Raw genomic sequence first — 8,049 nt, 5'->3', positions numbered from 1 at the left:
GCACCCCCCCTCCCTTAAAGCCGGGCCAGAGCCACGCAAAACCCGGCCCGGAGCTACGGCGGCGCGGAACGGGGGGAGGAGCCGGGTGGGCGGCAGGAGGCGCTGGAGGCGGAGGTGGGGGTGGGGGAGGGACCCTAGAGGAGGCACCCTGCTTTTGTCTAGGCGGGGGGCCTAATCGGGCCCCGCCCCGACTTCCTGGGCTCATCCACGCTGGCCAGACTCGCATCCCCAGGATCCATCCCCAAGCAGACCCAAGGGGATGATGGAGATGATGCGGCGTCATGAACCCCTTGGTCTACATGGCCCCTTTCATATATGAGGTCATTTATTCGATCCACGAGCATTATGTTTGACAACACTCGATGGACACGTGAGGAAATTGAGGCACAGGAAGGCGTCTTGTCCAAGGTCACTCAGAAATTGTCGGATTTGAAGCTAGGCAAGCGGGCTGCAGGGATCACCCCGACGCCCGTGCTGTCCTCTCCAGCGCCCATAGGGCCTGGTCCAGAGGGGGGCTCCCAGAGGGCTGCAGGCCTCTCTGAGCCAGTGGGGAGCCCTCCTGGCCCCTTCCTTTGGGACTCCAAGACAAACCGGTCTTCAGGTTTGGGAGAACTCCCTGTAACCCCCCTGACCCTCTGCGACCTTAGGAGAGCAAGAGAACCTCTCAGAGCCTCAGCGGTGTTCTGGGTCCAAAGCACCTCCCGACGTGAGTGTGACGTGTATGCAGACGTCTTCCCCACTGGGCTGTGGGCTCTCCTGGTCCCTCCGGCGTCTCCAGTACACAGTAGGTGCTCAACAAATGTTTTACTATTATGTATTTATCTAGTGACGCTTCTTGCACACACTGCATGCTGGGTGTCTTCTCAATAAATCATCTCATTCATTCCTCATGGAAGCCCCCCCGAGGCTGCCCTCGACGGGACGCTGAGGCGCGGAGAGGTCCAGGAGCTTGCCTGAGGTCACCGATGGATGGGAAGAAAGCATGAGCCCTCTTACCGCTGACTACTGAGCACCTTTTAGGTAGGCCTTACCCACTTTGTCCCATCCGTGGCTCCCAGCAGTCTGGCGGGCTCGGACAGGGCATGTGGCTTCCCATTGGCCATGCGCACAGCATGACGTGGGGATCAGACTTTGAACCTTACTCCTCAGGATACACTGGATCCTGGGCAACCTTCAGCCTCCCTGGCTTCTGTGGAGATAATCCAGTTCTTCCAGGCCCCAGGCATCAGCCAGGGGCCGGCCGAGACCACAAACCTCCGAAGGCAGCTAGGCCTTCCTGCTAGTGGTTTTGCCCTGACGGGCTTCCCGGCTGAGCCACCGTCCCAGGCAAATCAGCTGGCACCTGCTCTCCCCCAGCCCCTACCCCTGTGTCCTGCCCACCTGGGAAGATGGAGGCCTGCCTGACCAGGGCGGGGCTAAGTCCAGCCCCTCAGCTTGGTGCCCAGGCTCTGAGCCCTCTTCTCCCCTCCACACCAGTACTCATGCTGCGCCCACCCCCCATCCCCCGGCATGCCCTCCCTTGCCCGTGGCCTTGGCCAGACTGGACTCCTTTGCAATCTATTCCTTCAACAAACATTTATTGGACGCCCACTGGATGCCAGGTCCTGGTCTGAGCAGTCAAAAAGACCAACGGACTCGCTACCTTCACACTAGCAGGGTCATAGAAGAACCAGGGCTGCAGAATGGAAGGTCCAGGTAGAGGCTGAGATTGCTGGGGGCACGGGGACTGAGTGAGGACCACGGGGAGGTGATTTGGGGGCCATAGAAGGACCATAGATAGATCTGGCAAAGCACATGGGGTGCGGGGCGGTGGGGTGGGAAGGTTATACTAGGCAGAGGGGCCTGCTTGGGACAAAGGCCCTGAGGGAGGCCCCACCCCCGCAGGCCGGCTCAGCTGCCACCCAGGCTTGGGAGGACATGAATGGGTCTTTCATGCCCTGGACCAGGGCAAGGTCAGGCCGGGCTGCTCCCTTCCCCCCAGCCCTGGGCTCCTGACTGTCTGAGCCCTGACCTGGAGGGGGTGGCAGGAAGTTCACAGTTTGCCCTCGGGGAGAGCTAGGGAGGCCCAGGGAGGGGAAGAGCCTCGCCCGAGGTCACCAGCGCCAGCAAAACCCTCCTAATTGTATTAGTCTGAGCAAAGCCTGCCCCTCTAGGCCTCAGTTTCCCCCTCTAGAGCAGCCGGGTTGAGCGCGCTGCGCTCCCGTCCTGCTCCGACCCTGGCGGAATCCAGTGCGGGTTTTGCCGGCGCCCGCGTCCGCCGACACCTTCTTCCCAGCGCGGCCGGGCTGCGGCCCCGGGTCCGAGGGGGCCTGGGGAGATCCGGAGGGGCCCTGGCGGCCTTGGGGGCCGCGGGATGGGCTGAGGCTGAGCCTGGCCTGGTGCCTGGCGCCTGCGGGGAAGGGAAACCCCGCCCGGCTGCCTGCGCGCCCCCTCTGAGCGCTCCCCGCCTCGGCGCCCTGCTGTGTGACTCCCGCGGGTCTCTGCCCCTCTCTGGGCCGCGCTGGAGCCGGGCCGGAGGGCGGCGTCTCAGAGAGGTCGCCTGGGTCCCGTTCCCTCCCTGGCGGGCCCCAGCCTGGTTTTCCCTAACCAGGTGCGGGCCCTCTTTCAAGCCCAGGTTAGGGGGTCGTCGCTGCCGGGTCGCGCCCCTAGTAGCCGCTCGGGCCTGGGAATCCCCTGGGGGCTCGGAAAGGGCAGCTCCGATTGGCTGAGGCTGCGTGTGACGTCAGGGCCTCCCCGACGCCCCCTCCCCCAGAGGCACGTGGGGGTGGCCGCGGCAGGGGAGGGGCCCGGGGTCCGGGCGGATTCGGGGTGTCCCCCCAGCCTGAGGCGGCAGCTGGGCAGCGCAGACGCGATTCTCCTCGGACAGATTTTTCCCTAGTCCCATATCCCCCTCCAGCCCCCCCAGAACGGCAGCTGCTCAGGCGGCAGATGCGCCGGCTAAATCCGCCCAGCTGGTCCCTCCGCAGAGCTAACCGCCTAGAACCCATTGTGGGTGGGTAGGGTGTGTGTGTCTGTGTGTGTGTGTGTGTCTGTGTGTGCGTCTGCGCGCGCGTGTGTGTGCACGGGCGCGCGCCTGGGGGGGGCATGGCCCTGCCCCTGCCTTGCCCCTTGCCCTTTGACCCCTGCCTCCTCGCAGGGCGGGGTGGGGTGGGGCTCTTCTTGGGGACCCTTCCCCAAGTTCAAATACCCTCCTGGAGCTCTTGAAGGATTTGGGAGACCTGGTGCCCAGAGAGGGTGTGGCCCTTTCCAAAGACTACACAACACCCCTGGGCCTGCGGTCCAGGAAATGCCCCATGCCGGGCATGCTTAATAATTATAACCGTTTATCCAGGAACTACTGCATGCCAGCTCCAGGATTCGAAAGCACAGATACTATTATCCCGTTTTCAGGTGTGGAAACAGGCCCGGAGAGAAATGTCTTGCTGGCTCACATAGCCAGGGAATGGAGCTGGAATTTGAACCCCATGCTTTTAATAATTTCCAGGGGCTCAGGGACCCCTTAGCTTGGTAGGCTCTTAAGGCAAGTGACTTGGGGTCATTCACTTGAGTGGATGGGGTGTTGATGGCCGCCCCCTGCCCTGTGTTTTGGGCCTCTCTGAGCCTGGCGCAGACCCTTCCTCCTTCGCTTCTTCAGCCCCATTGGGTGCCACTCTCATCTGGAAGTACTGAGGATCCAGGGAGTCTTCCTGGAGGAAGAGGAGGTGGCTCCACTCTGAAATGTTGGGGGTGTAGCTGTCAAGGGCTTGAGGGTGCTTCGAATATGTAGTTTTATACCCAGCCTGTCCTGCCTCCGGGCCTTTGCACTTGCAGTTCTCTCCATCTGGAATGTTGTCCCCACTGATTTCCAGCATGACCTACCCTCCACCCTTCAGGTCTCATGCAAATGTCACCTCCACAGTGACAGCTGCGCCATCCCTGTTTGTCCTCTTACCCTGCTTTGGTTTTCTTCATTTTATTTGTCACAACCAAGTATTGTACACTGTTCCCCCCACAGCACTGTTTTGTTTCCTGCTGAATCCCCATTGCCTAGAACACTGCCTAGCACCCAGTAGGTACTCCATAAATGCTTGTTATCCGGAGATCTCAGAGATATGGGCACGAATAGAGGGCTGGAAGGCAGAGGGCAGCCATGGGGAAGGCGCATATGGTAGTTCAGTCTTGGTGTGTATATAGGAGCCTGGGCCATGACCCTGGCCTGTGCTCCCTGCATCCAAAAGTGCCCTCCCAGACCCCACCTCCTTCTGCCCTTCCCCCACACCAACCTCCTCCCTCCTCCCTATTCCTCCAAAAGTCCTTCCTGCCTCAGGACCTTTGCACAGGCTGTGCCTACTGCCTGGTGGAGGGAGATACTCTTCCCCTAGATCTATGAATGGCTTTGTCCCTCACCTCGTCCCTCACCTACTCAGGTCTCAACTTAAATGTTCACCCCAACATGTCCCCATCTAAATAGTCACCACTCTTGGGGGACCTGGCTGGCTCAGCGGGTAGAGCATATGACTCTTGATCTGGGGGTTGTGAGTTCGAGCCCCATGTTAGGTGTAGACATTACTTAAAAATAAATCAATAAAATAAAATGGAAATCCCACTGAAGGGGGAACCATAAAAAATAATAATTAAAAAACCACCACCCTTTTCTCTGTTGTGATTGCTTTGCTGTACTTTTTACTGATGGCATTTCTTTTTATCATTTATTTTATTCTCTTCCAACCCCACCCCCATTCCCTGCCAGTTAACTGTGCCAAGGAAGGGCAGGAGTCTGCCTTGGTCTCCACTGGGTCCCTGGGGGCTAGAACAGGGCCTGCCACACAGTAGGCACTCAACAAGTGTGTTGAACAGATGAATGAATGAATGGGGGCACCGATGAGCTCTCTGGAGTCTGTCCTCGTCACATGGAGGGGGAACCAAGGTTCAGTAGGGAACCCAGGGTCATGTGGTTCCCTCAGTAGCAAAATAGGGCAATAGGAGGTCACCCCTTCAGGCTGGGGAGGGGTGCCCAGTGAAATAATAACTCAAGGAGCATTTACTAAGCATTTACGGTGTACACTGTAGGCTCTTCGCACGTTTTCAGCCAGGATGGGGATTTGAACCCAGGGCACCTGGTCTCAGAGTTTGTCCAAATCCTCCTCCCCCACAGAGGTTGTGTGCAAGGCCCCCGCGCACAGTAGGCCTTCAGCCAGGCAGTCAGTGGGGAGTGGCTGAGGGCTGCCCAGCCTGACATCCCCTCTCCAGCCCCTTGCACCAGGGGCTGGGCTGACTGTGTCTGGCAGGAGCTAAAAGCACCCTATATGGGCCCAGGAAACATTAGATAGAAGCAGCAGGATTCACTGCCTGATGTGCGAGGAAATTGGAGCAATTATAAGCACTTCTTCAGCTCAGAACCACTGAAATCCTCCCCCCAAAGGCCCAGGTTGTCCCAGAACCCCCTCCCCGAAGGCCTCATGTGCAAATGAGGCAAGGGACACCTTGGTTCCCAGAAGTGGGAAGTGCGGAGGGAGGGATCCAGGAAGCTTTGAGCTCCCTGGGGTCTGTCCTTGGATATGGATAGGAAACAGGCACAAAGAAGGCTGAAGTACATGGTTCCTTGGGTGGAGGTGGGGGAGTGTCACATTCTCCCTGTTCAAAATCTGCCCTCCCCTGGCCTTTACATCCCAGCCTAGTGAACACACAGAGCTCCTTCCTCAGGGCCTTTGCACTTGCTGCTTCCCCTGCTTGGGAAGATGCTTGTGTGCCTGGCCAGTGTTTCTTTCTCCCAGAGACCTCTGACCATTTGGGGGGACAGGGCAACTCTTCTAATCCTGTTTTTTTTCCTCTAAAATCATCTCGTTAATCCATTTTTGAATCAGTAATAGAGTGGTGAGCTGCCCTTCATCCGAAGCAAGCAAGCCAGTGGTGGAACGGGTGTGCTCTCTGTAGGAAATTCTGACCCACGTTACATCATGGATGAACCTGGAGGATGTTATGCTGAATGAAATAAGCCGGACACAGCTGGACACATCCCGCAGGACCCCACTCCCAGGAGGTCCCCAGAGGAGTCCTGTCCACAGAGACAGAGAGGAGAGGGTGGGAGCCAGGGCTGGGGCGGCGGCAGGTGGGGGGAGTCCGTGCTTCATGGGGACAGAGTCTCAGTTTGGAGACATAGAAAGTTCTGGGAATAGACGATTGGTGGGGGTGCTGCACAACAATATCAATGTGCTTAGTGCTTAATGCCATGGAATGGAACCCTTACAAATGGTTAAAACAATAAATATTACATCATGTACAGTTTACCACAATAAAAATAAAAGGAAAATCAAAACTGTTATGGAGAAAAAAAACCAGACGGCTATACTGGAGGATGCGTGTGAATGACCTCAGCTGGTGGCAATTCGGTCATTGCCACCAGGGCTCTTGACTCAGGTGACACTGACATCAGAGTGTGGAGGTGTCGTGGGTGGGCGCTGAGCTCACACTCCTTGCCCGTATTTCTCGTACTTCTCATACCCTTGCGCCCCACCCGGGGCCACCTCTGCTCTGGCCACAGGACCCCCACAGTCTTCGAGAAGCAGAGCTGAGCCCATGGGGCTTGCCCCGCATGGATCTATTTCTTCATCTAACTTTACTGAGCAGCTACTCTGTACCGGGTTCTCCTGGGCAGTGCGGGGGATACAGTGAGGACCGAGACAGAGCCGAGCCCTGTCCTGGCAGAGCACGGGGCTCAGGGCAGGACAAGATTCATTTATTTAACAAGCATTTATTGAGCACCTACTGGATGCCCACTTGTTCTAGTCATTGGGAGCGCAGCAAGGAACAGAACAGACGAGTCTGTGGCCTTGTGCAGCTGACGTTCCAATGGGGTTGACAGATGTGAAGCTGTATAAACAAGTGAAATCTATTCTGGGCCAGATGATGCTAAAGAGAAAAATTAAGCAAGGAAAGAAGATGTGGAGTGCTCATGGGGTGGGGTGGGAGGGATTTTAAACAGGTGGTCAGGGAAAGCCTCACAGAGGAGGTGACATCTGAGTGGAGACTCGAAGGAGGTGAGGGGAAAACTTATGTAGGTATATAGAGGAAGAGCGTTCCATGTAGGGGGGGGGATAGTCAGTGCAAAGGCCCTGGGGCAGGACCATGACTGACCTGTTGGAGGAGGCGTGTGGCTGGAGCAGCAGGAGCTCAAGCCAGTGAGGGGGAAAGAGGGAGCAAGGAAGGGCGGGGAGGGAGTGGGGGCAGGTTGTTCAGGGCACTCTGTCCCTCAGGGACCACTTTTCCCCTGCCTCAGGGCCTTTGCCCATGCAGTTCCCTCCTCCTGCCTGCTGACTCCCTTCCTCCCAGACTCATCCCGCTAACTTCTCCTTCTTTCCCAACATAAATGTCTCAGCTTGAATCCTACCCACCCCAGACTGGGAGTCCCAGGGCATCTGGCTGTCCTCGTCAAGGCCCTTGGGCTTGGTCTCAGCCCCGCCCAGCACAGAACCCGGCGCAAAGCAGGCACTCAGTGAAGACAATGAGGTACTGGGCAAGGTCCAGGCAAGTGTCAGGGAAGCCTCTTTGCCTCCAGGGTCCCACAGAGCAAAGGGCCAGTTCTCATCCCAGCCCCACCCTGGAATTGCCCTGAAGCCAATGGCTCCCCTTGTCTGGCCTCAGTTTTCCCTTCCAGAAGATTCCAATAGGCCGCGATGGAGGTGGAGGTAAGAAGGTGTCTCCTGTGATGCAAGCATGCGGTGGGGGTCAGGAGACCCCCACCACGCCCTCCCACATCACTGGCGCTGCCCACTCCCCAGCTTCCAGTTCCCCTAGGCCAGTGGGGATTTTGGGGGAGGGGCAGGAAGTAAATACACATGTCATTTACATAAAACCTGCACAATTAGCATAATGATTGCTGGAGTCTAGAGAACCGGGCAAGGGAAATACTAACTTTATTTTTTTTTAATTTTTTTAAAGATTTTATTTATTTATTTATTTATTTATTTGAGAGAGAGAGAGAGAGATGGTGAGAGAGAGCAGGAGCAGGGGGAGGGGTAGAGGGAGAAGCAGACTCCCCGCTGAGCGGGGAGCCGGATGTGGGACTCGATC

The 8,049-nt window shown here is 57.4% G+C and overlaps 1 long non-coding RNA gene across 1 annotated transcript; it reads left to right on the top strand.

Annotated features, from left to right (window-relative positions):
* The first annotated feature begins 108 nt into the window (after window positions 1-108).
* LOC118550793 (uncharacterized) lies at window positions 109-6,049 on the top strand. Its single transcript, XR_004924745.2, has 3 exons — window positions 109-784; window positions 897-1,020; window positions 5,844-6,049. It is a non-coding gene; the product is annotated as an uncharacterized LOC118550793 (long non-coding RNA).
* Window positions 6,050-8,049: the final 2,000 nt, after the last annotated feature.

Source organism: Halichoerus grypus, chromosome 1, assembly GCF_964656455.1.
Source record: "Halichoerus grypus chromosome 1, mHalGry1.hap1.1, whole genome shotgun sequence".
Lineage (NCBI taxonomy): Eukaryota > Metazoa > Chordata > Mammalia > Carnivora > Phocidae > Halichoerus > Halichoerus grypus.
The sequence above is the reverse complement of the archived record's forward strand: the minus strand, read 5'-3'. Positions and strand labels throughout refer to the sequence as shown.